The 24,876-nt window shown below is 45.2% G+C and overlaps 62 non-coding genes across 62 annotated transcripts; 46 read left to right on the top strand and 16 right to left on the bottom strand.

Annotated features, from left to right (window-relative positions):
- The first annotated feature begins 173 nt into the window (after positions 1-173).
- Positions 174-244, top strand: TRNAG-CCC (transfer RNA glycine (anticodon CCC)). The gene has a single exon. It is a non-coding gene; the product is annotated as a tRNA-Gly (tRNA).
- A 140-nt stretch (positions 245-384) lies between these two features.
- Positions 385-457, top strand: TRNAM-CAU (transfer RNA methionine (anticodon CAU)). The gene has a single exon. It is a non-coding gene; the product is annotated as a tRNA-Met (tRNA).
- Positions 458-653: 196 nt separating this feature from the next.
- Positions 654-726, top strand: TRNAG-UCC (transfer RNA glycine (anticodon UCC)). Its single transcript has one exon. It is a non-coding gene; the product is annotated as a tRNA-Gly (tRNA).
- Positions 727-1,455: 729 nt separating this feature from the next.
- TRNAS-GCU (transfer RNA serine (anticodon GCU)) lies at positions 1,456-1,537 on the bottom strand. Its single transcript has one exon. It is a non-coding gene; the product is annotated as a tRNA-Ser (tRNA).
- A 177-nt stretch (positions 1,538-1,714) lies between these two features.
- TRNAG-CCC (transfer RNA glycine (anticodon CCC)) lies at positions 1,715-1,785 on the top strand. Its single transcript has one exon. It is a non-coding gene; the product is annotated as a tRNA-Gly (tRNA).
- A 140-nt stretch (positions 1,786-1,925) lies between these two features.
- TRNAM-CAU (transfer RNA methionine (anticodon CAU)) lies at positions 1,926-1,998 on the top strand. The gene has a single exon. It is a non-coding gene; the product is annotated as a tRNA-Met (tRNA).
- A 196-nt stretch (positions 1,999-2,194) lies between these two features.
- TRNAW-CCA (transfer RNA tryptophan (anticodon CCA)) lies at positions 2,195-2,266 on the top strand. Its single transcript has one exon. It is a non-coding gene; the product is annotated as a tRNA-Trp (tRNA).
- A 789-nt stretch (positions 2,267-3,055) lies between these two features.
- TRNAS-GCU (transfer RNA serine (anticodon GCU)) lies at positions 3,056-3,137 on the bottom strand. The gene has a single exon. It is a non-coding gene; the product is annotated as a tRNA-Ser (tRNA).
- Positions 3,138-3,314: 177 nt separating this feature from the next.
- TRNAG-CCC (transfer RNA glycine (anticodon CCC)) lies at positions 3,315-3,385 on the top strand. The gene has a single exon. It is a non-coding gene; the product is annotated as a tRNA-Gly (tRNA).
- A 140-nt stretch (positions 3,386-3,525) lies between these two features.
- TRNAM-CAU (transfer RNA methionine (anticodon CAU)) lies at positions 3,526-3,598 on the top strand. Its single transcript has one exon. It is a non-coding gene; the product is annotated as a tRNA-Met (tRNA).
- Positions 3,599-3,794: 196 nt separating this feature from the next.
- TRNAW-CCA (transfer RNA tryptophan (anticodon CCA)) lies at positions 3,795-3,866 on the top strand. Its single transcript has one exon. It is a non-coding gene; the product is annotated as a tRNA-Trp (tRNA).
- Positions 3,867-4,601: 735 nt separating this feature from the next.
- TRNAS-GCU (transfer RNA serine (anticodon GCU)) lies at positions 4,602-4,683 on the bottom strand. Its single transcript has one exon. It is a non-coding gene; the product is annotated as a tRNA-Ser (tRNA).
- Positions 4,684-4,860: 177 nt separating this feature from the next.
- TRNAG-CCC (transfer RNA glycine (anticodon CCC)) lies at positions 4,861-4,931 on the top strand. Its single transcript has one exon. It is a non-coding gene; the product is annotated as a tRNA-Gly (tRNA).
- Positions 4,932-5,071: 140 nt separating this feature from the next.
- TRNAM-CAU (transfer RNA methionine (anticodon CAU)) lies at positions 5,072-5,144 on the top strand. The gene has a single exon. It is a non-coding gene; the product is annotated as a tRNA-Met (tRNA).
- Positions 5,145-5,340: 196 nt separating this feature from the next.
- TRNAW-CCA (transfer RNA tryptophan (anticodon CCA)) lies at positions 5,341-5,412 on the top strand. Its single transcript has one exon. It is a non-coding gene; the product is annotated as a tRNA-Trp (tRNA).
- A 729-nt stretch (positions 5,413-6,141) lies between these two features.
- On the bottom strand, positions 6,142-6,223 carry TRNAS-GCU (transfer RNA serine (anticodon GCU)). Its single transcript has one exon. It is a non-coding gene; the product is annotated as a tRNA-Ser (tRNA).
- A 177-nt stretch (positions 6,224-6,400) lies between these two features.
- Positions 6,401-6,471, top strand: TRNAG-CCC (transfer RNA glycine (anticodon CCC)). Its single transcript has one exon. It is a non-coding gene; the product is annotated as a tRNA-Gly (tRNA).
- A 140-nt stretch (positions 6,472-6,611) lies between these two features.
- TRNAM-CAU (transfer RNA methionine (anticodon CAU)) lies at positions 6,612-6,684 on the top strand. Its single transcript has one exon. It is a non-coding gene; the product is annotated as a tRNA-Met (tRNA).
- Positions 6,685-6,880: 196 nt separating this feature from the next.
- On the top strand, positions 6,881-6,952 carry TRNAW-CCA (transfer RNA tryptophan (anticodon CCA)). Its single transcript has one exon. It is a non-coding gene; the product is annotated as a tRNA-Trp (tRNA).
- A 729-nt stretch (positions 6,953-7,681) lies between these two features.
- Positions 7,682-7,763, bottom strand: TRNAS-GCU (transfer RNA serine (anticodon GCU)). Its single transcript has one exon. It is a non-coding gene; the product is annotated as a tRNA-Ser (tRNA).
- Positions 7,764-7,940: 177 nt separating this feature from the next.
- On the top strand, positions 7,941-8,011 carry TRNAG-CCC (transfer RNA glycine (anticodon CCC)). The gene has a single exon. It is a non-coding gene; the product is annotated as a tRNA-Gly (tRNA).
- A 140-nt stretch (positions 8,012-8,151) lies between these two features.
- Positions 8,152-8,224, top strand: TRNAM-CAU (transfer RNA methionine (anticodon CAU)). The gene has a single exon. It is a non-coding gene; the product is annotated as a tRNA-Met (tRNA).
- A 196-nt stretch (positions 8,225-8,420) lies between these two features.
- TRNAG-UCC (transfer RNA glycine (anticodon UCC)) lies at positions 8,421-8,493 on the top strand. Its single transcript has one exon. It is a non-coding gene; the product is annotated as a tRNA-Gly (tRNA).
- Positions 8,494-9,222: 729 nt separating this feature from the next.
- TRNAS-GCU (transfer RNA serine (anticodon GCU)) lies at positions 9,223-9,304 on the bottom strand. The gene has a single exon. It is a non-coding gene; the product is annotated as a tRNA-Ser (tRNA).
- A 177-nt stretch (positions 9,305-9,481) lies between these two features.
- Positions 9,482-9,552, top strand: TRNAG-CCC (transfer RNA glycine (anticodon CCC)). Its single transcript has one exon. It is a non-coding gene; the product is annotated as a tRNA-Gly (tRNA).
- Positions 9,553-9,692: 140 nt separating this feature from the next.
- On the top strand, positions 9,693-9,765 carry TRNAM-CAU (transfer RNA methionine (anticodon CAU)). Its single transcript has one exon. It is a non-coding gene; the product is annotated as a tRNA-Met (tRNA).
- Positions 9,766-9,961: 196 nt separating this feature from the next.
- Positions 9,962-10,033, top strand: TRNAW-CCA (transfer RNA tryptophan (anticodon CCA)). The gene has a single exon. It is a non-coding gene; the product is annotated as a tRNA-Trp (tRNA).
- Positions 10,034-10,768: 735 nt separating this feature from the next.
- TRNAS-GCU (transfer RNA serine (anticodon GCU)) lies at positions 10,769-10,850 on the bottom strand. Its single transcript has one exon. It is a non-coding gene; the product is annotated as a tRNA-Ser (tRNA).
- Positions 10,851-11,027: 177 nt separating this feature from the next.
- Positions 11,028-11,098, top strand: TRNAG-CCC (transfer RNA glycine (anticodon CCC)). The gene has a single exon. It is a non-coding gene; the product is annotated as a tRNA-Gly (tRNA).
- A 140-nt stretch (positions 11,099-11,238) lies between these two features.
- On the top strand, positions 11,239-11,311 carry TRNAM-CAU (transfer RNA methionine (anticodon CAU)). Its single transcript has one exon. It is a non-coding gene; the product is annotated as a tRNA-Met (tRNA).
- Positions 11,312-11,507: 196 nt separating this feature from the next.
- TRNAW-CCA (transfer RNA tryptophan (anticodon CCA)) lies at positions 11,508-11,579 on the top strand. The gene has a single exon. It is a non-coding gene; the product is annotated as a tRNA-Trp (tRNA).
- A 729-nt stretch (positions 11,580-12,308) lies between these two features.
- Positions 12,309-12,390, bottom strand: TRNAS-GCU (transfer RNA serine (anticodon GCU)). The gene has a single exon. It is a non-coding gene; the product is annotated as a tRNA-Ser (tRNA).
- A 177-nt stretch (positions 12,391-12,567) lies between these two features.
- Positions 12,568-12,638, top strand: TRNAG-CCC (transfer RNA glycine (anticodon CCC)). The gene has a single exon. It is a non-coding gene; the product is annotated as a tRNA-Gly (tRNA).
- Positions 12,639-12,778: 140 nt separating this feature from the next.
- TRNAM-CAU (transfer RNA methionine (anticodon CAU)) lies at positions 12,779-12,851 on the top strand. The gene has a single exon. It is a non-coding gene; the product is annotated as a tRNA-Met (tRNA).
- Positions 12,852-13,047: 196 nt separating this feature from the next.
- Positions 13,048-13,119, top strand: TRNAW-CCA (transfer RNA tryptophan (anticodon CCA)). The gene has a single exon. It is a non-coding gene; the product is annotated as a tRNA-Trp (tRNA).
- Positions 13,120-13,854: 735 nt separating this feature from the next.
- TRNAS-GCU (transfer RNA serine (anticodon GCU)) lies at positions 13,855-13,936 on the bottom strand. The gene has a single exon. It is a non-coding gene; the product is annotated as a tRNA-Ser (tRNA).
- Positions 13,937-14,113: 177 nt separating this feature from the next.
- On the top strand, positions 14,114-14,184 carry TRNAG-CCC (transfer RNA glycine (anticodon CCC)). Its single transcript has one exon. It is a non-coding gene; the product is annotated as a tRNA-Gly (tRNA).
- Positions 14,185-14,324: 140 nt separating this feature from the next.
- On the top strand, positions 14,325-14,397 carry TRNAM-CAU (transfer RNA methionine (anticodon CAU)). Its single transcript has one exon. It is a non-coding gene; the product is annotated as a tRNA-Met (tRNA).
- A 196-nt stretch (positions 14,398-14,593) lies between these two features.
- Positions 14,594-14,665, top strand: TRNAW-CCA (transfer RNA tryptophan (anticodon CCA)). Its single transcript has one exon. It is a non-coding gene; the product is annotated as a tRNA-Trp (tRNA).
- A 735-nt stretch (positions 14,666-15,400) lies between these two features.
- Positions 15,401-15,482, bottom strand: TRNAS-GCU (transfer RNA serine (anticodon GCU)). Its single transcript has one exon. It is a non-coding gene; the product is annotated as a tRNA-Ser (tRNA).
- Positions 15,483-15,659: 177 nt separating this feature from the next.
- Positions 15,660-15,730, top strand: TRNAG-CCC (transfer RNA glycine (anticodon CCC)). The gene has a single exon. It is a non-coding gene; the product is annotated as a tRNA-Gly (tRNA).
- Positions 15,731-15,870: 140 nt separating this feature from the next.
- TRNAM-CAU (transfer RNA methionine (anticodon CAU)) lies at positions 15,871-15,943 on the top strand. Its single transcript has one exon. It is a non-coding gene; the product is annotated as a tRNA-Met (tRNA).
- A 196-nt stretch (positions 15,944-16,139) lies between these two features.
- TRNAW-CCA (transfer RNA tryptophan (anticodon CCA)) lies at positions 16,140-16,211 on the top strand. The gene has a single exon. It is a non-coding gene; the product is annotated as a tRNA-Trp (tRNA).
- A 729-nt stretch (positions 16,212-16,940) lies between these two features.
- On the bottom strand, positions 16,941-17,022 carry TRNAS-GCU (transfer RNA serine (anticodon GCU)). Its single transcript has one exon. It is a non-coding gene; the product is annotated as a tRNA-Ser (tRNA).
- A 177-nt stretch (positions 17,023-17,199) lies between these two features.
- On the top strand, positions 17,200-17,270 carry TRNAG-CCC (transfer RNA glycine (anticodon CCC)). The gene has a single exon. It is a non-coding gene; the product is annotated as a tRNA-Gly (tRNA).
- Positions 17,271-17,678: 408 nt separating this feature from the next.
- TRNAW-CCA (transfer RNA tryptophan (anticodon CCA)) lies at positions 17,679-17,750 on the top strand. Its single transcript has one exon. It is a non-coding gene; the product is annotated as a tRNA-Trp (tRNA).
- A 727-nt stretch (positions 17,751-18,477) lies between these two features.
- On the bottom strand, positions 18,478-18,559 carry TRNAS-GCU (transfer RNA serine (anticodon GCU)). The gene has a single exon. It is a non-coding gene; the product is annotated as a tRNA-Ser (tRNA).
- Positions 18,560-18,945: 386 nt separating this feature from the next.
- On the top strand, positions 18,946-19,018 carry TRNAM-CAU (transfer RNA methionine (anticodon CAU)). The gene has a single exon. It is a non-coding gene; the product is annotated as a tRNA-Met (tRNA).
- A 194-nt stretch (positions 19,019-19,212) lies between these two features.
- TRNAW-CCA (transfer RNA tryptophan (anticodon CCA)) lies at positions 19,213-19,284 on the top strand. Its single transcript has one exon. It is a non-coding gene; the product is annotated as a tRNA-Trp (tRNA).
- A 736-nt stretch (positions 19,285-20,020) lies between these two features.
- TRNAS-GCU (transfer RNA serine (anticodon GCU)) lies at positions 20,021-20,102 on the bottom strand. Its single transcript has one exon. It is a non-coding gene; the product is annotated as a tRNA-Ser (tRNA).
- A 185-nt stretch (positions 20,103-20,287) lies between these two features.
- TRNAG-CCC (transfer RNA glycine (anticodon CCC)) lies at positions 20,288-20,358 on the top strand. The gene has a single exon. It is a non-coding gene; the product is annotated as a tRNA-Gly (tRNA).
- A 137-nt stretch (positions 20,359-20,495) lies between these two features.
- Positions 20,496-20,568, top strand: TRNAM-CAU (transfer RNA methionine (anticodon CAU)). Its single transcript has one exon. It is a non-coding gene; the product is annotated as a tRNA-Met (tRNA).
- Positions 20,569-20,764: 196 nt separating this feature from the next.
- On the top strand, positions 20,765-20,836 carry TRNAW-CCA (transfer RNA tryptophan (anticodon CCA)). Its single transcript has one exon. It is a non-coding gene; the product is annotated as a tRNA-Trp (tRNA).
- A 735-nt stretch (positions 20,837-21,571) lies between these two features.
- Positions 21,572-21,653, bottom strand: TRNAS-GCU (transfer RNA serine (anticodon GCU)). The gene has a single exon. It is a non-coding gene; the product is annotated as a tRNA-Ser (tRNA).
- A 177-nt stretch (positions 21,654-21,830) lies between these two features.
- TRNAG-CCC (transfer RNA glycine (anticodon CCC)) lies at positions 21,831-21,901 on the top strand. Its single transcript has one exon. It is a non-coding gene; the product is annotated as a tRNA-Gly (tRNA).
- A 140-nt stretch (positions 21,902-22,041) lies between these two features.
- Positions 22,042-22,114, top strand: TRNAM-CAU (transfer RNA methionine (anticodon CAU)). The gene has a single exon. It is a non-coding gene; the product is annotated as a tRNA-Met (tRNA).
- A 196-nt stretch (positions 22,115-22,310) lies between these two features.
- On the top strand, positions 22,311-22,382 carry TRNAW-CCA (transfer RNA tryptophan (anticodon CCA)). Its single transcript has one exon. It is a non-coding gene; the product is annotated as a tRNA-Trp (tRNA).
- Positions 22,383-23,112: 730 nt separating this feature from the next.
- TRNAS-GCU (transfer RNA serine (anticodon GCU)) lies at positions 23,113-23,194 on the bottom strand. Its single transcript has one exon. It is a non-coding gene; the product is annotated as a tRNA-Ser (tRNA).
- A 177-nt stretch (positions 23,195-23,371) lies between these two features.
- TRNAG-CCC (transfer RNA glycine (anticodon CCC)) lies at positions 23,372-23,442 on the top strand. Its single transcript has one exon. It is a non-coding gene; the product is annotated as a tRNA-Gly (tRNA).
- Positions 23,443-23,582: 140 nt separating this feature from the next.
- Positions 23,583-23,655, top strand: TRNAM-CAU (transfer RNA methionine (anticodon CAU)). Its single transcript has one exon. It is a non-coding gene; the product is annotated as a tRNA-Met (tRNA).
- A 196-nt stretch (positions 23,656-23,851) lies between these two features.
- TRNAW-CCA (transfer RNA tryptophan (anticodon CCA)) lies at positions 23,852-23,923 on the top strand. The gene has a single exon. It is a non-coding gene; the product is annotated as a tRNA-Trp (tRNA).
- A 729-nt stretch (positions 23,924-24,652) lies between these two features.
- On the bottom strand, positions 24,653-24,734 carry TRNAS-GCU (transfer RNA serine (anticodon GCU)). The gene has a single exon. It is a non-coding gene; the product is annotated as a tRNA-Ser (tRNA).
- Positions 24,735-24,876: the final 142 nt, after the last annotated feature.

The following is a 24,876-nucleotide window of genomic DNA, read 5'->3' as shown; positions in this document are numbered from 1 at the left end:
TGAGTGCACGGCTGTGAAATGTTGGCTCACTCCTTGTCCATGTGAACTTACATTACATCTCGGACTAACTAATTGATCTCCCAACCACCGCTTCCATCATTTTCTGTTCAGGGGAGAAATTTTCTTTCCGACCACTGGAATCCCTATGGATTTCCAAGTCCTGTGTTACAGCTGCATTGGTGGTTCAGTGGTAGAATTCTCGCCTCCCACGCGGGAGACCCGGGTTCGATTCCCGGCCAATGCAAACCTCTTTTTCAGAGCACTGGTAAGTCAGGTCTCCGGAAAAGCGAGGTGCGTTTCACCCATTCTGAAGGAAATTCTTCTTTGCTATGTTGCAATGCATTACGTATGAAGAGCTTAAACTACAGATCGCCAGAATCCTTTGCCTTGTTAGCGCAGTAGGTAGCGCGTCAGTCTCATAATCTGAAGGTCGTGAGTTCGATCCTCACACAGGGCACGCTTCTTTTACAGCTCCCCGTATAATCAACTAACTTATTGATTCCCCATCAACCGCTTGTCGTGTTTTCTAGCTCGGTGTCGCAAATGCATTGGTGGTTCAGTGGAAGAACTGTGAGCCTATGCGAACTATACTAATGCAAGACTAGAAAGGTGGGCCTTGTATTTAAAGACATTTTAAAACCTCAAGCACATCTGACCTCGTGGCGCAACGGTAGCGCGTCTGATCTCCAGATCAGAAGGTTGCGTGTTCAAATCACGTCGGGGTCATTTGCCTTTTTTTGTATGAAAACTAGAGACATTACCTTAGTATTAAAGGGGTCATCTCATGAAACAGTAATGCTTTCAATGAAGAAATAAGAGAAAAGACAAAGATAAGTATTTTATTGTATAAAGTGGTGATACTGGAGCAGGAATAACATCTGAGCATAGGGGAGTGATGTTGGGCCACCCCTCTCAGCTGCTAACGTCCTCTTGTCTGATCACCACCTACCCTTTTGACCCTATCCCCTTAGCAATCTTTTAACCTCTCTTTTTCCATTGGTGTGCTCCTATCGCCCCTTCAAAGATGTCCTCTTGTCTCCCATTATAAAAAACATATCTATTATATTAAAGTAGATATCTATATACCTTTGTTGTTATCTTTTTTCATGTAACTACAACTCAAAACTACAACTGTCAGGCAATCGACAAACCCAAACACTAGATAAAGCGGGCTCTGCTCAAAAGACATCCCGATGTAACTGCTGTCCTCCCTTCCCTCTCTGGACATATGCTTACTTCCACAAAAAGCTGTCAAGAATACTCTTTAATAACGCTTCCCCGGGTGAGTTTACATTGTCATCAGGCAGGGGGGTGATGTTTGCCCACACCCCAACCACTGCCTATGAACACAGAGAGACCTTCATGTAGCCCATCCAGGGAGGTTCCCCAGAAATGCATTACCTGGAATGTGACAAGAACTTTAGCAACAGAAGCCATAAAGAGCAGAAAAGCAACCGACGAGGATGGGATTCGAACCCACACGTGCAGAGCACAATGGATTAGCAGTCCATCGCCTTAACCACTCGGCCACCTCGTCAAGATGAGTGCATGGCTGTGAAATGTTGGCTCACTCCTTGTCCATGTGAACTTACATTACATCTCGGACTAACTAATTGATCTCCCAACCACCGCTTCCATCATTTTCTGTTCAGGGGAAAAATTTTCTTTCCGACCACTGGAATCCCTATGGATTTCCAAGTCCTGTGTTACAGCTGCATTGGTGGTTCAGTGGTAGAATTCTCGCCTCCCACGCGGGAGACCCGGGTTCGATTCCCGGCCAATGCAAACCTCTTTTTCAGAGCACTGGTAAGTCAGGTCTCCGGAAAAGCGAGGTGCGTTTCACCCATTCTGAAGGAAATTCTTCTTTGCTATGTTGCAATGCATTACGTATGAAGAGCTTAAACTACAGACGGCCAGAAGCCTTTGCCTTGTTAGCGCAGTAGGTAGCGCGTCAGTCTCATAATCTGAAGGTCGTGAGTTCGATCCTCACACAGGGCACGCTTCTTTTACAGCTCCCCGTATAATCAACTAACTTATTGATTCCCCATCAACCGCTTGTCGTGTTTTCTAGCTCGGTGTCGCAAATGCATTGGTGGTTCAGTGGAAGAACTGTGAGCCTATGCGAACTATACTAATGCAAGACTAGAAAGGTGGGCCTTGTATTTAAAGACATTTTAAAACCTCAAGCACATCTGACCTCGTGGCGCAACGGTAGCGCGTCTGACTCCAGATCAGAAGGTTGCGTGTTCAAATCACGTCGGGGTCATTTGCCTTTTTTTGTATGAAAACTAGAGACATTACCTTAGTATTAAAGGGGTCATCTCATGAAACAGTAATGCTTTCAATGAAGAAATAAGAGAAAAGACAAAGATAAGTATTTTATTGTATAAAGTGGTGATACTGGAGCAGGAATAACATCTGAGCATAGGGGAGTGATGTTGGGCCACCCCTCTCAGCTGCTAACGTCCTCTTGTCTGATCACCACCTACCCTTTTGACCCTATCCCCTTAGCAATCTTTTAACCTCTCTTTTTCCATTGGTGTGCTCCTATCGCCCCTTCAAAGATGTCCTCTTGTCTCCCATTATAAAAAACATATCTATTATATTAAAGTAGATATCTATATACCTTTGTTGTTATCTTTTTTCATGTAACTACAACTCAAAACTACAACTGTCAGGCAATCGACAAACCCAAACACTAGATAAAGCGGGCTCTGCTCAAAAGACATCCCGATGTAACTGCTGTCCTCCCTTCCCGCTCTGGACATATGCTTACTTCCACAAAAAGCTGTCAAGAATACTCTTTAATAACGCTTCCCCGGGTGAGTTTACATTGTCATCAGGCAGGGGGGTGATGTTTGCCCACACCCCAACCACTGCCTATGAACACAGAGAGACCTTCATGTAGCCCATCCAGGGAGGTTCCCCCTCAACCACTGCCTATGAACACAGAGAGACCTTCATGTAGCCCATCCAGGGAGGTTCCCCAGAAATGCATTACCTGGAATGTGACAAGAACTTTAGCAACAGAAGCCATAAAGAGCAGAAAAGCAACCGACGAGGATGGGATTCGAACCCACGCGTGCAGAGCACAATGGATTAGCAGTCCATCGCCTTAACCACTCGGCCACCTCGTCAAGATGAGTGCACGGCTGTGAAATGTTGGCTCACTCCTTGTCCATGTGAACTTACATTACATCTCGGACTAACTAATTGATCTCCCAACCACCGCTTCCATCATTTTCTGTTCAGGGGAGAAATTTTCTTTCCGACCACTGGAATCCCTATGGATTTCCAAGTCCTGTGTTACAGCTGCATTGGTGGTTCAGTGGTAGAATTCTCGCCTCCCACGCGGGAGACCCGGGTTCGATTCCCGGCCAATGCAAACCTCTTTTTCAGAGCACTGGTAAGTCAGGTCTCCGGAAAAGCGAGGTGCGTTTCACCCATTCTGAAGGAAATTCTTCTTTGCTATGTTGCAATGCATTACGTATGAAGAGCTTAAACTACAGACGGCCAGAAGCCTTTGCCTTGTTAGCGCAGTAGGTAGCGCGTCAGTCTCATAATCTGAAGGTCGTGAGTTCGATCCTCACACAGGGCACGCTTCTTTTACAGCTCCCCGTATAATCAACTAACTTATTGATTCCCCATCAACCGCTTGTCGTGTTTTCTAGCTCGGTGTCGCAAATGCATTGGTGGTTCAGTGGAAGAACTGTGAGCCTATGCGAACTATACTAATGCAAGACTAGAAAGGTGGGCCTTGTATTTAAAGACATTTTAAAACCTCAAGCACATCTGACCTCGTGGCGCAACGGTAGCGCGTCTGACTCCAGATCAGAAGGTTGCGTGTTCAAATCACGTCGGGGTCATTTGCCTTTTTTTGTATGAAAACTAGAGACATTACCTTAGTATTAAAGGGGTCATCTCATGAAACAGTAATGCTTTCAATGAAGAAATAAGAGAAAAGACAAAGATAAGTATTTTATTGTATAAAGTGGTGATACTGGAGCAGGAATAACATCTGAGCATAGGGGAGTGATGTTGGGCCACCCCTCTCAGCTGCTAACGTCCTCTTGTCTGATCACCACCTACCCTTTTGACCCTATCCCCTTAGCAATCTTTTAACCTCTCTTTTTCCATTGGTGTGCTCCTATCGCCCCTTCAAAGATGTCCTCTTGTCTCCCATTATAAAAAACATATTTTTTTTTATTATATTAAAGTAGATATCTATATACCTTTGTTGTTATCTTTTTTCATGTAACTACAACTCAAAACTACAACTGTCAGGCAATCGACAAACCCAAACACTAGATAAAGCGGGCTCTGCTCAAAAGACATCCCGATGTAACTGCTGTCCTCCCTTCCCGCTCTGGACATATGCTTACTTCCACAAAAAGCTGTCAAGAATACTCTTTAATAACGCTTCCCCGGGTGAGTTTACATTGTCATCAGGCAGGGGGGTGATGTTTGCCCACACCCCAACCACTGCCTATGAACACAGAGAGACCTTCATGTAGCCCATCCAGGGAGGTTCCCCAGAAATGCATTACCTGGAATGTGACAAGAACTTTAGCAACAGAAGCCATAAAGAGCAGAAAAGCAACCGACGAGGATGGGATTCGAACCCACACGTGCAGAGCACAATGGATTAGCAGTCCATCGCCTTAACCACTCGGCCACCTCGTCAAGATGAGTGCATGGCTGTGAAATGTTGGCTCACTCCTTGTCCATGTGAACTTACATTACATCTCGGACTAACTAATTGATCTCCCAACCACCGCTTCCATCATTTTCTGTTCAGGGGAGAAATTTTCTTTCCGACCACTGGAATCCCTATGGATTTCCAAGTCCTGTGTTACAGCTGCATTGGTGGTTCAGTGGTAGAATTCTCGCCTCCCACGCGGGAGACCCGGGTTCGATTCCCGGCCAATGCAAACCTCTTTTTCAGAGCACTGGTAAGTCAGGTCTCCGGAAAAGCGAGGTGCGTTTCACCCATTCTGAAGGAAATTCTTCTTTGCTATGTTGCAATGCATTACGTATGAAGAGCTTAAACTACAGACGGCCAGAAGCCTTTGCCTTGTTAGCGCAGTAGGTAGCGCGTCAGTCTCATAATCTGAAGGTCGTGAGTTCGATCCTCACACAGGGCACGCTTCTTTTACAGCTCCCCGTATAATCAACTAACTTATTGATTCCCCATCAACCGCTTGTCGTGTTTTCTAGCTCGGTGTCGCAAATGCATTGGTGGTTCAGTGGAAGAACTGTGAGCCTATGCGAACTATACTAATGCAAGACTAGAAAGGTGGGCCTTGTATTTAAAGACATTTTAAAACCTCAAGCACATCTGACCTCGTGGCGCAACGGTAGCGCGTCTGACTCCAGATCAGAAGGTTGCGTGTTCAAATCACGTCGGGGTCATTTGCCTTTTTTTGTATGAAAACTAGAGACATTACCTTAGTATTAAAGGGGTCATCTCATGAAACAGTAATGCTTTCAATGAAGAAATAAGAGAAAAGACAAAGATAAGTATTTTATTGTATAAAGTGGTGATACTGGAGCAGGAATAACATCTGAGCATAGGGGAGTGATGTTGGGCCACCCCTCTCAGCTGCTAACGTCCTCTTGTCTGATCACCACCTACCCTTTTGACCCTATCCCCTTAGCAATCTTTTAACCTCTCTTTTTCCATTGGTGTGCTCCTATCGCCCCTTCAAAGATGTCCTCTTGTCTCCCATTATAAAAAACATATCTATTATATTAAAGTAGATATCTATATACCTTTGTTGTTATCTTTTTTCATGTAACTACAACTCAAAACTACAACTGTCAGGCAATCGACAAACCCAAACACTAGATAAAGCGGGCTCTGCTCAAAAGACATCCCGATGTAACTGCTGTCCTCCCTTCCCGCTCTGGACATATGCTTACTTCCACAAAAAGCTGTCAAGAATACTCTTTAATAACGCTTCCCCGGGTGAGTTTACATTGTCATCAGGCAGGGGGGTGATGTTTGCCCACACCCCAACCACTGCCTATGAACACAGAGAGACCTTCATGTAGCCCATCCAGGGAGGTTCCCCAGAAATGCATTACCTGGAATGTGACAAGAACTTTAGCAACAGAAGCCATAAAGAGCAGAAAAGCAACCGACGAGGATGGGATTCGAACCCACGCGTGCAGAGCACAATGGATTAGCAGTCCATCGCCTTAACCACTCGGCCACCTCGTCAAGATGAGTGCACGGCTGTGAAATGTTGGCTCACTCCTTGTCCATGTGAACTTACATTACATCTCGGACTAACTAATTGATCTCCCAACCACCGCTTCCATCATTTTCTGTTCAGGGGAGAAATTTTCTTTCCGACCACTGGAATCCCTATGGATTTCCAAGTCCTGTGTTACAGCTGCATTGGTGGTTCAGTGGTAGAATTCTCGCCTCCCACGCGGGAGACCCGGGTTCGATTCCCGGCCAATGCAAACCTCTTTTTCAGAGCACTGGTAAGTCAGGTCTCCGGAAAAGCGAGGTGCGTTTCACCCATTCTGAAGGAAATTCTTCTTTGCTATGTTGCAATGCATTACGTATGAAGAGCTTAAACTACAAACAGCCAGAAGCCTTTGCCTTGTTAGCGCAGTAGGTAGCGCGTCAGTCTCATAATCTGAAGGTCGTGAGTTCGATCCTCACACAGGGCACGCTTCTTTTACAGCTCCCCGTATAATCAACTAACTTATTGATTCCCCATCAACCGCTTGTCGTGTTTTCTAGCTCGGTGTCGCAAATGCATTGGTGGTTCAGTGGAAGAACTGTGAGCCTATGCGAACTATACTAATGCAAGACTAGAAAGGTGGGCCTTGTATTTAAAGACATTTTAAAACCTCAAGCACATCTGACCTCGTGGCGCAACGGTAGCGCGTCTGACTCCAGATCAGAAGGTTGCGTGTTCAAATCACGTCGGGGTCATTTGCCTTTTTTTGTATGAAAACTAGAGACATTACCTTAGTATTAAAGGGGTCATCTCATGAAACAGTAATGCTTTCAATGAAGAAATAAGAGAAAAGACAAAGATAAGTATTTTATTGTATAAAGTGGTGATACTGGAGCAGGAATAACATCTGAGCATAGGGGAGTGATGTTGGGCCACCCCTCTCAGCTGCTAACGTCCTCTTGTCTGATCACCACCTACCCTTTTGACCCTATCCCCTTAGCAATCTTTTAACCTCTCTTTTTCCATTGGTGTGCTCCTATCGCCCCTTCAAAGATGTCCTCTTGTCTCCCATTATAAAAAACATATCTATTATATTAAAGTAGATATCTATATACCTTTGTTGTTATCTTTTTTCATGTAACTACAACTCAAAACTACAACTGTCAGGCAATCGACAAACCCAAACACTAGATAAAGCGGGCTCTGCTCAAAAGACATCCCGATGTAACTGCTGTCCTCCCTTCCCGCTCTGGACATATGCTTACTTCCACAAAAAGCTGTCAAGAATACTCTTTAATAACGCATCCCCGGGTGAGTTTACATTGTCATCAGGCAGGGGGGTGATGTTTGCCCACACCCCAACCACTGCCTATGAACACAGAGAGACCTTCATGTAGCCCATCCAGGGAGGTTCCCCAGAAATGCATTACCTGGAATGTGACAAGAACTTTAGCAACAGAAGCCATAAAGAGCAGAAAAGCAACCGACGAGGATGGGATTCGAACCCACGCGTGCAGAGCACAATGGATTAGCAGTCCATCGCCTTAACCACTCGGCCACCTCGTCAAGATGAGTGCACGGCTGTGAAATGTTGGCTCACTCCTTGTCCATGTGAACTTACATTACATCTCGGACTAACTAATTGATCTCCCAACCACCGCTTCCATCATTTTCTGTTCAGGGGAGAAATTTTCTTTCCGACCACTGGAATCCCTATGGATTTCCAAGTCCTGTGTTACAGCTGCATTGGTGGTTCAGTGGTAGAATTCTCGCCTCCCACGCGGGAGACCCGGGTTCGATTCCCGGCCAATGCAAACCTCTTTTTCAGAGCACTGGTAAGTCAGGTCTCCGGAAAAGCGAGGTGCGTTTCACCCATTCTGAAGGAAATTCTTCTTTGCTATGTTGCAATGCATTACGTATGAAGAGCTTAAACTACAGATCGCCAGAATCCTTTGCCTTGTTAGCGCAGTAGGTAGCGCGTCAGTCTCATAATCTGAAGGTCGTGAGTTCGATCCTCACACAGGGCACGCTTCTTTTACAGCTCCCCGTATAATCAACTAACTTATTGATTCCCCATCAACCGCTTGTCGTGTTTTCTAGCTCGGTGTCGCAAATGCATTGGTGGTTCAGTGGAAGAACTGTGAGCCTATGCGAACTATACTAATGCAAGACTAGAAAGGTGGGCCTTGTATTTAAAGACATTTTAAAACCTCAAGCACATCTGACCTCGTGGCGCAACGGTAGCGCGTCTGATCTCCAGATCAGAAGGTTGCGTGTTCAAATCACGTCGGGGTCATTTGCCTTTTTTTGTATGAAAACTAGAGACATTACCTTAGTATTAAAGGGGTCATCTCATGAAACAGTAATGCTTTCAATGAAGAAATAAGAGAAAAGACAAAGATAAGTATTTTATTGTATAAAGTGGTGATACTGGAGCAGGAATAACATCTGAGCATAGGGGAGTGATGTTGGGCCACCCCTCTCAGCTGCTAACGTCCTCTTGTCTGATCACCACCTACCCTTTTGACCCTATCCCCTTAGCAATCTTTTAACCTCTCTTTTTCCATTGGTGTGCTCCTATCGCCCCTTCAAAGATGTCCTCTTGTCTCCCATTATAAAAAACATATCTATTATATTAAAGTAGATATCTATATACCTTTGTTGTTATCTTTTTTCATGTAACTACAACTCAAAACTACAACTGTCAGGCAATCGACAAACCCAAACACTAGATAAAGCGGGCTCTGCTCAAAAGACATCCCGATGTAACTGCTGTCCTCCCTTCCCTCTCTGGACATATGCTTACTTCCACAAAAAGCTGTCAAGAATACTCTTTAATAACGCTTCCCCGGGTGAGTTTACATTGTCATCAGGCAGGGGGGTGATGTTTGCCCACACCCCAACCACTGCCTATGAACACAGAGAGACCTTCATGTAGCCCATCCAGGGAGGTTCCCCAGAAATGCATTACCTGGAATGTGACAAGAACTTTAGCAACAGAAGCCATAAAGAGCAGAAAAGCAACCGACGAGGATGGGATTCGAACCCACACGTGCAGAGCACAATGGATTAGCAGTCCATCGCCTTAACCACTCGGCCACCTCGTCAAGATGAGTGCATGGCTGTGAAATGTTGGCTCACTCCTTGTCCATGTGAACTTACATTACATCTCGGACTAACTAATTGATCTCCCAACCACCGCTTCCATCATTTTCTGTTCAGGGGAAAAATTTTCTTTCCGACCACTGGAATCCCTATGGATTTCCAAGTCCTGTGTTACAGCTGCATTGGTGGTTCAGTGGTAGAATTCTCGCCTCCCACGCGGGAGACCCGGGTTCGATTCCCGGCCAATGCAAACCTCTTTTTCAGAGCACTGGTAAGTCAGGTCTCCGGAAAAGCGAGGTGCGTTTCACCCATTCTGAAGGAAATTCTTCTTTGCTATGTTGCAATGCATTACGTATGAAGAGCTTAAACTACAGACGGCCAGAAGCCTTTGCCTTGTTAGCGCAGTAGGTAGCGCGTCAGTCTCATAATCTGAAGGTCGTGAGTTCGATCCTCACACAGGGCACGCTTCTTTTACAGCTCCCCGTATAATCAACTAACTTATTGATTCCCCATCAACCGCTTGTCGTGTTTTCTAGCTCGGTGTCGCAAATGCATTGGTGGTTCAGTGGAAGAACTGTGAGCCTATGCGAACTATACTAATGCAAGACTAGAAAGGTGGGCCTTGTATTTAAAGACATTTTAAAACCTCAAGCACATCTGACCTCGTGGCGCAACGGTAGCGCGTCTGACTCCAGATCAGAAGGTTGCGTGTTCAAATCACGTCGGGGTCATTTGCCTTTTTTTGTATGAAAACTAGAGACATTACCTTAGTATTAAAGGGGTCATCTCATGAAACAGTAATGCTTTCAATGAAGAAATAAGAGAAAAGACAAAGATAAGTATTTTATTGTATAAAGTGGTGATACTGGAGCAGGAATAACATCTGAGCATAGGGGAGTGATGTTGGGCCACCCCTCTCAGCTGCTAACGTCCTCTTGTCTGATCACCACCTACCCTTTTGACCCTATCCCCTTAGCAATCTTTTAACCTCTCTTTTTCCATTGGTGTGCTCCTATCGCCCCTTCAAAGATGTCCTCTTGTCTCCCATTATAAAAAACATATTTTTTTTTATTATATTAAAGTAGATATCTATATACCTTTGTTGTTATCTTTTTTCATGTAACTACAACTCAAAACTACAACTGTCAGGCAATCGACAAACCCAAACACTAGATAAAGCGGGCTCTGCTCAAAAGACATCCCGATGTAACTGCTGTCCTCCCTTCCCGCTCTGGACATATGCTTACTTCCACAAAAAGCTGTCAAGAATACTCTTTAATAACGCTTCCCCGGGTGAGTTTACATTGTCATCAGGCAGGGGGGTGATGTTTGCCCACACCCCAACCACTGCCTATGAACACAGAGAGACCTTCATGTAGCCCATCCAGGGAGGTTCCCCAGAAATGCATTACCTGGAATGTGACAAGAACTTTAGCAACAGAAGCCATAAAGAGCAGAAAAGCAACCGACGAGGATGGGATTCGAACCCACACGTGCAGAGCACAATGGATTAGCAGTCCATCGCCTTAACCACTCGGCCACCTCGTCAAGATGAGTGCATGGCTGTGAAATGTTGGCTCACTCCTTGTCCATGTGAACTTACATTACATCTCGGACTAACTAATTGATCTCCCAACCACCGCTTCCATCATTTTCTGTTCAGGGGAGAAATTTTCTTTCCGACCACTGGAATCCCTATGGATTTCCAAGTCCTGTGTTACAGCTGCATTGGTGGTTCAGTGGTAGAATTCTCGCCTCCCACGCGGGAGACCCGGGTTCGATTCCCGGCCAATGCAAACCTCTTTTTCAGAGCACTGGTAAGTCAGGTCTCCGGAAAAGCGAGGTGCGTTTCACCCATTCTGAAGGAAATTCTTCTTTGCTATGTTGCAATGCATTACGTATGAAGAGCTTAAACTACAGACGGCCAGAAGCCTTTGCCTTGTTAGCGCAGTAGGTAGCGCGTCAGTCTCATAATCTGAAGGTCGTGAGTTCGATCCTCACACAGGGCACGCTTCTTTTACAGCTCCCCGTATAATCAACTAACTTATTGATTCCCCATCAACCGCTTGTCGTGTTTTCTAGCTCGGTGTCGCAAATGCATTGGTGGTTCAGTGGAAGAACTGTGAGCCTATGCGAACTATACTAATGCAAGACTAGAAAGGTGGGCCTTGTATTTAAAGACATTTTAAAACCTCAAGCACATCTGACCTCGTGGCGCAACGGTAGCGCGTCTGACTCCAGATCAGAAGGTTGCGTGTTCAAATCACGTCGGGGTCATTTGCCTTTTTTTGTATGAAAACTAGAGACATTACCTTAGTATTAAAGGGGTCATCTCATGAAACAGTAATGCTTTCAATGAAGAAATAAGAGAAAAGACAAAGATAAGTATTTTATTGTATAAAGTGGTGATACTGGAGCAGGAATAACATCTGAGCATAGGGGAGTGATGTTGGGCCACCCCTCTCAGCTGCTAACGTCCTCTTGTCTGATCACCACCTACCCTTTTGACCCTATCCCCTTAGCAATCTTTTAACCTCTCTTTTTCCATTGGTGTGCTCCTATCGCCCCTTCAAAGATGTCCTCTTGTCTCCCATTATAAAAAACATATCTATTATATTAAAGTAGATATCTATATACCTTTGTTGTTATCTTTTTTCATGTAACTACAACTCAAAACTACAACTGTCAGGCAATCGACAAACCCAAACACTAGATAAAGCGGGCTCTGCTCAAAAGACATCCCGATGTAACTGCTGTCCTCCCTTCCCGCTCTGGACATATGCTTACTTCCACAAAAAGCTGTCAAGAATACTCTTTAATAACGCTTCCCCGGGTGAGTTTACATTGTCATCAGGCAGGGGGGTGATGTTTGCCCACACCCCAACCACTGCCTATGAACACAGAGAGACCTTCATGTAGCCCATCCAGGGAGGTTCCCCAGAAATGCATTACCTGGAATGTGACAAGAACTTTAGCAACAGAAGCCATAAAGAGCAGAAAAGCAACCGACGAGGATGGGATTCGAACCCACGCGTGCAGAGCACAATGGATTAGCAGTCCATCGCCTTAACCACTCGGCCACCTCGTCAAGATGAGTGCACGGCTGTGAAATGTTGGCTCACTCCTTGTCCATGTGAACTTACATTACATCTCGGACTAACTAATTGATCTCCCAACCACCGCTTCCATCATTTTCTGTTCAGGGGAGAAATTTTCTTTCCGACCACTGGAATCCCTATGGATTTCCAAGTCCTGTGTTACAGCTGCATTGGTGGTTCAGTGGTAGAATTCTCGCCTCCCACGCGGGAGACCCGGGTTCGATTCCCGGCCAATGCAAACCTCTTTTTCAGAGCACTGGTAAGTCAGGTCTCCGGAAAAGCGAGGTGCGTTTCACCCATTCTGAAGGAAATTCTTCTTTGCTATGTTGCAATGCATTACGTATGAAGAGCTTAAACTACAGACGGCCAGAAGCCTTTGCCTTGTTAGCGCAGTAGGTAGCGCGTCAGTCTCATAATCTGAAGGTCGTGAGTTCGATCCTCACACAGGGCACGCTTCTTTTACAGCTCCCCGTATAATCAACTAACTTATTGATTCCCCATCAACCGCTTGTCGTGTTTTCTAGCTCGGTGTCGCAAATGCATTGGTGGTTCAGTGGAAGAACTGTGAGCCTATGCGAACTATACTAATGCAAGACTAGAAAGGTGGGCCTTGTATTTAAAGACATTTTAAAACCTCAAGCACATCTGACCTCGTGGCGCAACGGTAGCGCGTCTGACTCCAGATCAGAAGGTTGCGTGTTCAAATCACGTCGGGGTCATTTGCCTTTTTTTGTATGAAAACTAGAGACATTACCTTAGTATTAAAGGGGTCATCTCATGAAACAGTAATGCTTTCAATGAAGAAATAAGAGAAAAGACAAAGATAAGTATTTTATTGTATAAAGTGGTGATACTGGAGCAGGAATAACATCTGAGCATAGGGGAGTGATGTTGGGCCACCCCTCTCAGCTGCTAACGTCCTCTTGTCTGATCACCACCTACCCTTTTGACCCTATCCCCTTAGCAATCTTTTAACCTCTCTTTTTCCATTGGTGTGCTCCTATCGCCCCTTCAAAGATGTCCTCTTGTCTCCCATTATAAAAAACATATTTTTTTTTATTATATTAAAGTAGATATCTATATACCTTTGTTGTTATCTTTTTTCATGTAACTACAACTCAAAACTACAACTGTCAGGCAATCGACAAACCCAAACACTAGATAAAGCGGGCTCTGCTCAAAAGACATCCCGATGTAACTGCTGTCCTCCCTTCCCGCTCTGGACATATGCTTACTTCCACAAAAAGCTGTCAAGAATACTCTTTAATAACGCTTCCCCGGGTGAGTTTACATTGTCATCAGGCAGGGGGGTGATGTTTGCCCACACCCCAACCACTGCCTATGAACACAGAGAGACCTTCATGTAGCCCATCCAGGGAGGTTCCCCAGAAATGCATTACCTGGAATGTGACAAGAACTTTAGCAACAGAAGCCATAAAGAGCAGAAAAGCAACCGACGAGGATGGGATTCGAACCCACGCGTGCAGAGCACAATGGATTAGCAGTCCATCGCCTTAACCACTCGGCCACCTCGTCAAGATGAGTGCACGGCTGTGAAATGTTGGCTCACTCCTTGTCCATGTGAACTTACATTACATCTCGGACTAACTAATTGATCTCCCAACCACCGCTTCCATCATTTTCTGTTCAGGGGAGAAATTTTCTTTCCGACCACTGGAATCCCTATGGATTTCCAAGTCCTGTGTTACAGCTGCATTGGTGGTTCAGTGGTAGAATTCTCGCCTCCCACGCGGGAGACCCGGGTTCGATTCCCGGCCAATGCAAACCTCTTTTTCAGAGCACTGGTAAGTCAGGTCTCCGGAAAAGCGAGGTGCGTTTCACCCATTCTGAAGGAAATTCTTCTTTGCTATGTTGCAATGCATTACGTATGAAGAGCTTAAACTACAGACGGCCAGAAGCCTTTGCCTTGTTAGCGCAGTAGGTAGCGCGTCAGTCTCATAATCTGAAGGTCGTGAGTTCGATCCTCACACAGGGCACGCTTCTTTTACAGCTCCCCGTATAATCAACTAACTTATTGATTCCCCATCAACCGCTTGTCGTGTTTTCTAGCTCGGTGTCGCAAATGCATTGGTGGTTCAGTGGAAGAACTGTGAGCCTATGCGAACTATACTAATGCAAGACTAGAAAGGTGGGCCTTGTATTTAAAGACATTTTAAAACCTCAAGCACATCTGACCTCGTGGCGCAACGGTAGCGCGTCTGACTCCAGATCAGAAGGTTGCGTGTTCAAATCACGTCGGGGTCATTTGCCTTTTTTTGTATGAAAACTAGAGACATTACCTTAGTATTAAAGGGGTCATCTCATGAAACAGTAATGCTTTCAATGAAGAAATAAGAGAAAAGACAAAGATAAGTATTTTATTGTATAAAGTGGTGATACTGGAGCAGGAATAACATCTGAGCATAGGGGAGTGATGTTGGGCCACCCCTCTCAGCTGCTAACGTCCTCTTGTCTGATCACCACCTACCCTTTTGACCCTATCCCCTTAGCAATCTTTTAACCTCTCTTTTTCCATTGGTGTGCTCCTATCGCCCCTTCAAAGATGTCCTCTTGTCTCCCATTATAAAAAACATATTTTTTTTTATTATATTAAAGTAGATATCTATATACCTTTGTTGTTATCTTTTTTCATGTAACTACAACTCAAAACTACAACTGTCAGGCAATCGACAAACCCAAACACTAGATAAAGCGGGCTCTGCTCAAAAGACATCCCGATGTAACTGCTGTCCTCCCTTCCCGCTCTGGACATATGCTTACTTCCACAAAAAGCTGTCAAGAATACTCTTTAATAACGCTTCCCCGGGTGAGTTTACATTGTCATCAGGCAGGGGGGTGATGTTTGCCCACACCCCAACCACTGCCTATGAACACAGAGAGACCTTCATGTAGCCCATCCAGGGAGGTTCCCCAGAAATGCATTACCTGGAATGTGACAAGAACTTTAGCAACAGAAGCCATAAAGAGCAGAAAAGCAACCGACGAGGATGGGATTCGAACCCACGCGTGCAGAGCACAATGGATTAGCAGTCCATCGCCTTAACCACTCGGCCACCTCGTCAAGATGAGTGCATGGCTGTGAAATGTTGGCTCACTCCTTGTCCATGTGAACTTACATTACATCTCGGACTAACTAATTGATCTCCCAACCACCGCTTCCATCATTTTCTGTTCAGGGGAAAAATTTTCTTTCCGACCACTGGAATCCCTATGGATTTCCAAGTCCTGTGTTACAGCTGCATTGGTGGTTCAGTGGTAGAATTCTCGCCTCCCACGCGGGAGACCCGGGTTCGATTCCCGGCCAATGCAAACCTCTTTTTCAGAGCACTGGTAAGTCAGGTCTCCGGAAAAGCGAGGTGCGTTTCACCCATTCTGAAGGAAATTCTTCTTTGCTATGTTGCAATGCATTACGTATGAAGAGCTTAAACTACAGACGGCCAGAAGCCTTTGCCTTGTTAGCGCAGTAGGTAGCGCGTCAGTCTCATAATCTGAAGGTCGTGAGTTCGATCCTCACACAGGGCACGCTTCTTTTACAGCTCCCCGTATAATCAACTAACTTATTGATTCCCCATCAACCGCTTGTCGTGTTTTCTAGCTCGGTGTCGCAAATGCATTGGTGGTTCAGTGGAAGAACTGTGAGCCTATGCGAACTATACTAATGCAAGACTAGAAAGGTGGGCCTTGTATTTAAAGACATTTTAAAACCTCAAGCACATCTGACCTCGTGGCGCAACGGTAGCGCGTCTGACTCCAGATCAGAAGGTTGCGTGTTCAAATCACGTCGGGGTCATTTGCCTTTTTTTGTATGAAAACTAGAGACATTACCTTAGTATTAAAGGGGTCATCTCATGAAACAGTAATGCTTTCAATGAAGAAATAAGAGAAAAGACAAAGATAAGTATTTTATTGTATAAAGTGGTGATACTGGAGCAGGAATAACATCTGAGCATAGGGGAGTGATGTTGGGCCACCCCTCTCAGCTGCTAACGTCCTCTTGTCTGATCACCACCTACCCTTTTGACCCTATCCCCTTAGCAATCTTTTAACCTCTCTTTTTCCATTGGTGTGCTCCTATCGCCCCTTCAAAGATGTCCTCTTGTCTCCCATTATAAAAAACATATCTATTATATTAAAGTAGATATCTATATACCTTTGTTGTTATCTTTTTTCATGTAACTACAACTCAAAACTACAACTGTCAGGCAATCGACAAACCCAAACACTAGATAAAGCGGGCTCTGCTCAAAAGACATCCCGATGTAACTGCTGTCCTCCCTTCCCGCTCTGGACATATGCTTACTTCCACAAAAAGCTGTCAAGAATACTCTTTAATAACGCTTCCCCGGGTGAGTTTACATTGTCATCAGGCAGGGGGGTGATGTTTGCCCACACCCCAACCACTGCCTATGAACACAGAGAGACCTTCATGTAGCCCATCCAGGGAGGTTCCCCAGAAATGCATTACCTGGAATGTGACAAGAACTTTAGCAACAGAAGCCATAAAGAGCAGAAAAGCAACCGACGAGGATGGGATTCGAACCCACGCGTGCAGAGCACAATGGATTAGCAGTCCATCGCCTTAACCACTCGGCCACCTCGTCAAGATGAGTGCACGGCTGTGAAATGTTGGCTCACTCCTTGTCCATGTGAACTTACATTACATCTCGGACTAACTAATTGATCTCCCAACCACCGCTTCCATCATTTTCTGTTCAGGGGAGAAATTTTCTTTCCGACCACTGGAATCCCTATGGATTTCCAAGTCCTGTGTTACAGCTGCATTGGTGGTTCAGTGGTAGAATTCTCGCCTCCCACGCGGGAGACCCGGGTTCGATTCCCGGCCAATGCAAACCTCTTTTTCAGAGCACTGGTAAGTCAGGTCTCCGGAAAAGCGAGGTGCGTTTCACCCATTCTGAAGGAAATTCTTCTTTGCTATGTTGCAATGCATTACGTATGAAGAGCTTAAACTACAAACAGCCAGAAGCCTTTGCCTTGTTAGCGCAGTAGGTAGCGCGTCAGTCTCATAATCTGAAGGTCGTGAGTTCGATCCTCACACAGGCACGCTTCTTTTACAGCTCCCCGTATAATCAACTAACTTATTGATTCCCCATCAACCGCTTGTCGTGTTTTCTAGCTCGGTGTCGCAAATGCATTGGTGGTTCAGTGGAAGAACTGTGAGCCTATGCGAACTATACTAATGCAAGACTAGAAAGGTGGGCCTTGTATTTAAAGACATTTTAAAACCTCAAGCACATCTGACCTCGTGGCGCAACGGTAGCGCGTCTGACTCCAGATCAGAAGGTTGCGTGTTCAAATCACGTCGGGGTCATTTGCCTTTTTTTGTATGAAAACTAGAGACATTACCTTAGTATTAAAGGGGTCATCTCATGAAACAGTAATGCTTTCAATGAAGAAATAAGAGAAAAGACAAAGATAAGTATTTTATTGTATAAAGTGGTGATACTGGAGCAGGAATAACATCTGAGCATAGGGGAGTGATGTTGGGCCACCCCTCTCAGCTGCTAACGTCCTCTTGTCTGATCACCACCTACCCTTTTGACCCTATCCCCTTAGCAATCTTTTAACCTCTCTTTTTCCATTGGTGTGCTCCTATCGCCCCTTCAAAGATGTCCTCTTGTCTCCCATTATAAAAAACATATCTATTATATTAAAGTAGATATCTATATACCTTTGTTGTTATCTTTTTTCATGTAACTACAACTCAAAACTACAACTGTCAGGCAATCGACAAACCCAAACACTAGATAAAGCGGGCTCTGCTCAAAAGACATCCCGATGTAACTGCTGTCCTCCCTTCCGCTCTGGACATATGCTTACTTCCACAAAAAGCTGTCAAGAATACTCTTTAATAACGCATCCCCGGGTGAGTTTACATTGTCATCAGGCAGGGGGTGATGTTTGCCCACACCCCAACCACTGCCTATGAACACAGAGAGACCTTCATGTAGCCCATCCAGGGAGGTTCCCCAGAAATGCATTACCTGGAATGTGACAAGAACTTTAGCAACAGAAGCCATAAAGAGCAGAAAAGCAACCGACGAGGATGGGATTCGAACCCACGCGTGCAGAGCACAATGGATTAGCAGTCCATCGCCTTAACCACTCGGCCACCTCGTCAAGATGAGTGCACGGCTGTGAAATGTTGGCTCACTCCTTGTCCATGTGAACTTACATACATCTCGGACTAACTAATTGATCTCCCAACCACCGCTTCCATCATTTTCTGTTCAGGGGAGAAATTTTCTTTCCGACCACTGGAATCCCTATGGATTTCCAAGTCCTGTGTTACAGCTGCATTGGTGGTTCAGTGGTAGAATTCTCGCCTCCACGCGGGAGACCCGGGTTCGATTCCCGGCCAATGCAAACCTCTTTTTCAGAGCACTGGTAAGTCAGGTCTCCGGAAAAGCGAGGTGCGTTCACCCATTCTGAAGGAAATTCTTTCTTTGCTATGTTGCAATGCATTACGTATGAAGAGCTTAAACTACAGACGGCCAGAAGCCTTTGCCTTGTTAGCGCAGTAGGTAGCGCGTCAGTCTCATAATCTGAAGGTCGTGAGTTCGATCCTCACACAGGGCACGCTCTTTTACAGCTCCCCGTATAATCAACTAACTTATTGATTCCCCATCAACCGCTTGTCGTGTTTTCTAGCTCGGTGTCGCAAATGCATTGGTGGTTCAGTGGAAGAACTGTGAGCCTATGCGAACTATACTAATGCAAGACTAGAAAGGTGGGCCTTGTATTTAAAGACATTTAAAACCTCAAGCACATCTGACCTCGTGGCGCAACGGTAGCGCGTCTGACTCCAGATCAGAAGGTTGCGTGTTCAAATCACGTCGGGGTCATTTGCCTTTTTTTGTATGAAAACTAGAGACATTACCTTAGTATTAAAGGGGTCATCTCATGAAACAGTAATGCTTTCAATGAAGAAATAAGAGAAAAGACAAAGATAAGTATTTTATTGTATAAAGTGGTGATACTGGAGCAGGAATAACATCTGAGCATAGGGGAGTGATGTTGGGGCACCCCTCTCAGCTGCTAACGTCCTCTTGTCTGATCACCACCTACCCTTTTGACCCTATCCCCTTAGCAATCTTTTAACCTCTCTTTTTCCCATTGGTGTGCTCCTATCGCCCCTTCAAAGATGTCCTCTTGTCTCCCATTATAAAAAAACATATTTTTTTTTATTATATTAAAGTAGATATCTATATACCTTTGTTGTTATCTTTTTTCATGTAACTACAACTCAAAACTACACTGTCAGGCAATCGACAAACCCAAACACTAGATAAAGCGGGCTCTGCCTCAAAAGACATCCCGATGTAACTGCTGTCCTCCCTTCCCGCTCTGGACATATGCTTACTTCCACAAAAAGCTGTCAAGAATACTCTTTAATAACGCTTCCCCGGGTGAGTTTACATTGTCATCAGGCAGGGGGTGATGTTTGCCCACACCCCAACCACTGCCTATGAACACAGAGAGACCTTCATGTAGCCCATCCAGGGAGGTTCCCCAGAAATGCATTACCTGGAATGTGACAAGAACTTTAGCAACAGAAGCCATAAAGAGCAGAAAAGCAACCGACGAGGATGGGATTCGAACCCACGCGTGCAGAGCACAATGGATTAGCAGTCCATCGCCTTAACCACTCGGCCACCTCGTCAAGATGAGTGCATGGCTGTGAAATGTTGAAATGTTGGCTCACTCCTTGTCCATGTGAACTTACATTACATCTCGGACTAACTAATTGATCTCCCAACCACCGCTTCCATCATTTTCTGTTCAGGGGAAAAATTTTCTTTCCGACCACTGGAATCCCTATGGATTTCCAAGTCCTGTGTTACAGCTGCATTGGTGGTTCAGTGGTAGAATTCTCGCCTCCCACGCGGGAGACCCGGGTTCGATTCCCGGCCAATGCAAACCTCTTTTTCAGAGCACTGGTAAGGGTCTCCGGAAAAGCGAGGTGCGTTTCACCCATTCTGAAGGAAATTCTTCTTTGCTATGTTGCAATGCATTACGTATGAAGAGCTTAAACTACAGACGGCCAGAAGCCTTTGCCTTGTTAGCGCAGTAGGTAGCGCGTCAGTCTCATAATCTGAAGGTCGTGAGTTCGATCCTCACACAGGGCACGCTTCTTTTACAGCTCCCCGTATAATCAACTAACTTATTGATTCCCCATCAACCGCTTGTCGTGTTTTCTAGCTCGGTGTCGCAAATGCATTGGTGGTTCAGTGGAAGAACTGTGAGCCTATGCGAACTATACTAATGCAAGACTAGAAAGGTGGGCCTTGTATTTAAAGACATTTTAAAACCTCAAGCACATCTGACCTCGTGGCGCAACGGTAGCGCGTCTGACTCCAGATCAGAAGGTTGCGTGTTCAAATCACGTCGGGGTCATTTGCCTTTTTTTGTATGAAAACTAGAGACATTACCTTAGTATTAAAGGGGTCATCTCATGAAACAGTAATGCTTTCAATGAAGAAATAAGAGAAAAGACAAAGATAAGTATTTTATTGTATAAAGTGGTGATACTGGAGCAGGAATAACATCTGAGCATAGGGGAGTGATGTTGGGCCACCCCTCTCAGCTGCTAACGTCCTCTTGTCTGATCACCACCTACCCTTTTGACCCTATCCCCTTAGCAATCTTTTAACCTCTCTTTTTCCATTGGTGTGCTCCTATCGCCCCTTCAAAGATGTCCTCTTGTCTCCCATTATAAAAAACATATTTTTTTTTATTATATTAAAGTAGATATCTATATACCTTTGTTGTTATCTTTTTTCATGTAACTACAACTCAAAACTACAACTGTCAGGCAATCGACAAACCCAAACACTAGATAAAGCGGGCTCTGCTCAAAAGACATCCCGATGTAACTGCTGTCCTCCCTTCCCGCTCTGGACATATGCTTACTTCCACAAAAAGCTGTCAAGAATACTCTTTAATAACGCTTCCCCGGGTGAGTTTACATTGTCATCAGGCAGGGGGGTGATGTTTGCCCACACCCCAACCACTGCCTATGAACACAGAGAGACCTTCATGTAGCCCATCCAGGGAGGTTCCCCAGAAATGCATTACCTGGAATGTGACAAGAACTTTAGCAACAGAAGCCATAAAGAGCAGAAAAGCAACCGACGAGGATGGGATTCGAACCCACGCGTGCAGAGCACAATGGATTAGCAGTCCATCGCCTTAACCACTCGGCCACCTCGTCAAGATGAGTGCATGGCTGTGAAATGTTGGCTCACTCCTTGTCCATGTGAACTTACATTACATCTCGGACTAACTAATTGATCTCCCAACCACCGCTTCCATCATTTTCTGTTCAGGGGAAAAATTTTCTTTCCGACCACTGGAATCCCTATGGATTTCCAAGTCCTGTGTTACAGCTGCATTGGTGGTTCAGTGGTAGAATTCTCGCCTCCCACGCGGGAGACCCGGGTTCGATTCCCGGCCAATGCAAACCTCTTTTTCAGAGCACTGGTAAGTCAGGTCTCCGGAAAAGCGAGGTGCGTTTCACCCATTCTGAAGGAAATTCTTCTTTGCTATGTTGCAATGCATTACGTATGAAGAGCTTAAACTACAGACGGCCAGAAGCCTTTGCCTTGTTAGCGCAGTAGGTAGCGCGTCAGTCTCATAATCTGAAGGTCGTGAGTTCGATCCTCACACAGGGCACGCTTCTTTTACAGCTCCCCGTATAATCAACTAACTTATTGATTCCCCATCAACCGCTTGTCGTGTTTTCTAGCTCGGTGTCGCAAATGCATTGGTGGTTCAGTGGAAGAACTGTGAGCCTATGCGAACTATACTAATGCAAGACTAGAAAGGTGGGCCTTGTATTTAAAGACATTTTAAAACCTCAAGCACATCTGACCTCGTGGCGCAACGGTAGCGCGTCTGACTCCAGATCAGAAGGTTGCGTGTTCAAATCACGTCGGGGTCATTTGCCTTTTTTTGTATGAAAACTAGAGACATTACCTTAGTATTAAAGGGGTCATCTCATGAAACAGTAATGCTTTCAATGAAGAAATAAGAGAAAAGACAAAGATAAGTATTTTATTGTATAAAGTGGTGATACTGGAGCAGGAATAACATCTGAGCATAGGGGAGTGATGTTGGGCCACCCCTCTCAGCTGCTAACGTCCTCTTGTCTGATCACCACCTACCCTTTTGACCCTATCCCCTTAGCAATCTTTTAACCTCTCTTTTTCCATTGGTGTGCTCCTATCGCCCCTTCAAAGATGTCCTCTTGTCTCCCATTATAAAAAACATATCTATTATATTAAAGTAGATATCTATATACCTTTGTTGTTATCTTTTTTCATGTAACTACAACTCAAAACTACAACTGTCAGGCAATCGACAAACCCAAACACTAGATAAAGCGGGCTCTGCTCAAAAGACATCCCGATGTAACTGCTGTCCTCCCTTCCCGCTCTGGACATATGCTTACTTCCACAAAAAGCTGTCAAGAATACTCTTTAATAACGCTTCCCCGGGTGAGTTTACATTGTCATCAGGCAGGGGGGGTGATGTTTGCCCACACCCCAACCACTGCCTATGAACACAGAGAGACCTTCATGTAGCCCATCCAGGGAGGTTCCCCAGAAATGCATTACCTGGAATGTGACAAGAACTTTAGCAACAGAAGCCATAAAGAGCAGAAAAGCAACCGACGAGGATGGGATTCGAACCCACGCGTGCAGAGCACAATGGATTAGCAGTCCATCGCCTTAACCACTCGGCCACCTCGTCAAGATGAGTGCACGGCTGTGAAATGTTGGCTCACTCCTTGTCCATGTGAACTTACATTACATCTCGGACTAACTAATTGATCTCCCAACCACCGCTTCCATCATTTTCTGTTCAGGGGAGAAATTTTCTTTCCGACCACTGGAATCCCTATGGATTTCCAAGTCCTGTGTTACAGCTGCATTGGTGGTTCAGTGGTAGAATTCTCGCCTCCCACGCGGGAGACCCGGGTTCGATTCCCGGCCAATGCAAACCTCTTTTTCAGAGCACTGGTAAGTCAGGTCTCCGGAAAAGCGAGGTGCGTTTCACCCATTCTGAAGGAAATTCTTCTTTGCTATGTTGCAATGCATTACGTATGAAGAGCTTAAACTACAAACAGCCAGAAGCCTTTGCCTTGTTAGCGCAGTAGGTAGCGCGTCAGTCTCATAATCTGAAGGTCGTGAGTTCGATCCTCACACAGGGCACGCTTCTTTTACAGCTCCCCGTATAATCAACTAACTTATTGATTCCCCATCAACCGCTTGTCGTGTTTTCTAGCTCGGTGTCGCAAATGCATTGGTGGTTCAGTGGAAGAACTGTGAGCCTATGCGAACTATACTAATGCAAGACTAGAAAGGTGGGCCTTGTATTTAAAGACATTTTAAAACCTCAAGCACATCTGACCTCGTGGCGCAACGGTAGCGCGTCTGACTCCAGATCAGAAGGTTGCGTGTTCAAATCACGTCGGGGTCATTTGCCTTTTTTTGTATGAAAACTAGAGACATTACCTTAGTATTAAAGGGGTCATCTCATGAAACAGTAATGCTTTCAATGAAGAAATAAGAGAAAAGACAAAGATAAGTATTTTATTGTATAAAGTGGTGATACTGGAGCAGGAATAACATCTGAGCATAGGGGAGTGATGTTGGGCCACCCCTCTCAGCTGCTAACGTCCTCTTGTCTGATCACCACCTACCCTTTTGACCCTATCCCCTTAGCAATCTTTTAACCTCTCTTTTTCCATTGGTGTGCTCCTATCGCCCCTTCAAAGATGTCCTCTTGTCTCCCATTATAAAAAACATATCTATTATATTAAAGTAGATATCTATATACCTTTGTTGTTATCTTTTTTCATGTAACTACAACTCAAAACTACAACTGTCAGGCAATCGACAAACCCAAACACTAGATAAAGCGGGCTCTGCTCAAAAGACATCCCGATGTAACTGCTGTCCTCCCTTCCCGCTCTGGACATATGCTTACTTCCACAAAAAGCTGTCAAGAATACTCTTTAATAACGCATCCCCGGGTGAGTTTACATTGTCATCAGGCAGGGGGGTGATGTTTGCCCACACCCCAACCACTGCCTATGAACACAGAGAGACCTTCATGTAGCCCATCCAGGGAGGTTCCCCAGAAATGCATTACCTGGAATGTGACAAGAACTTTAGCAACAGAAGCCATAAAGAGCAGAAAAGCAACCGACGAGGATGGGATTCGAACCCACGCGTGCAGAGCACAATGGATTAGCAGTCCATCGCCTTAACCACTCGGCCACCTCGTCAAGATGAGTGCACGGCTGTGAAATGTTGGCTCACTCCTTGTCCATGTGAACTTACATTACATCTCGGACTAACTAATTGATCTCCCAACCACCGCTTCCATCATTTTCTGTTCAGGGGAGAAATTTTCTTTCCGACCACTGG

This window comes from Spea bombifrons, chromosome 4, assembly GCF_027358695.1.
Source record: "Spea bombifrons isolate aSpeBom1 chromosome 4, aSpeBom1.2.pri, whole genome shotgun sequence".
NCBI classification, from domain to species: domain Eukaryota; kingdom Metazoa; phylum Chordata; class Amphibia; order Anura; family Pelobatidae; genus Spea; species Spea bombifrons.
This window is presented reverse-complemented; position numbering and strand designations above follow the sequence as displayed.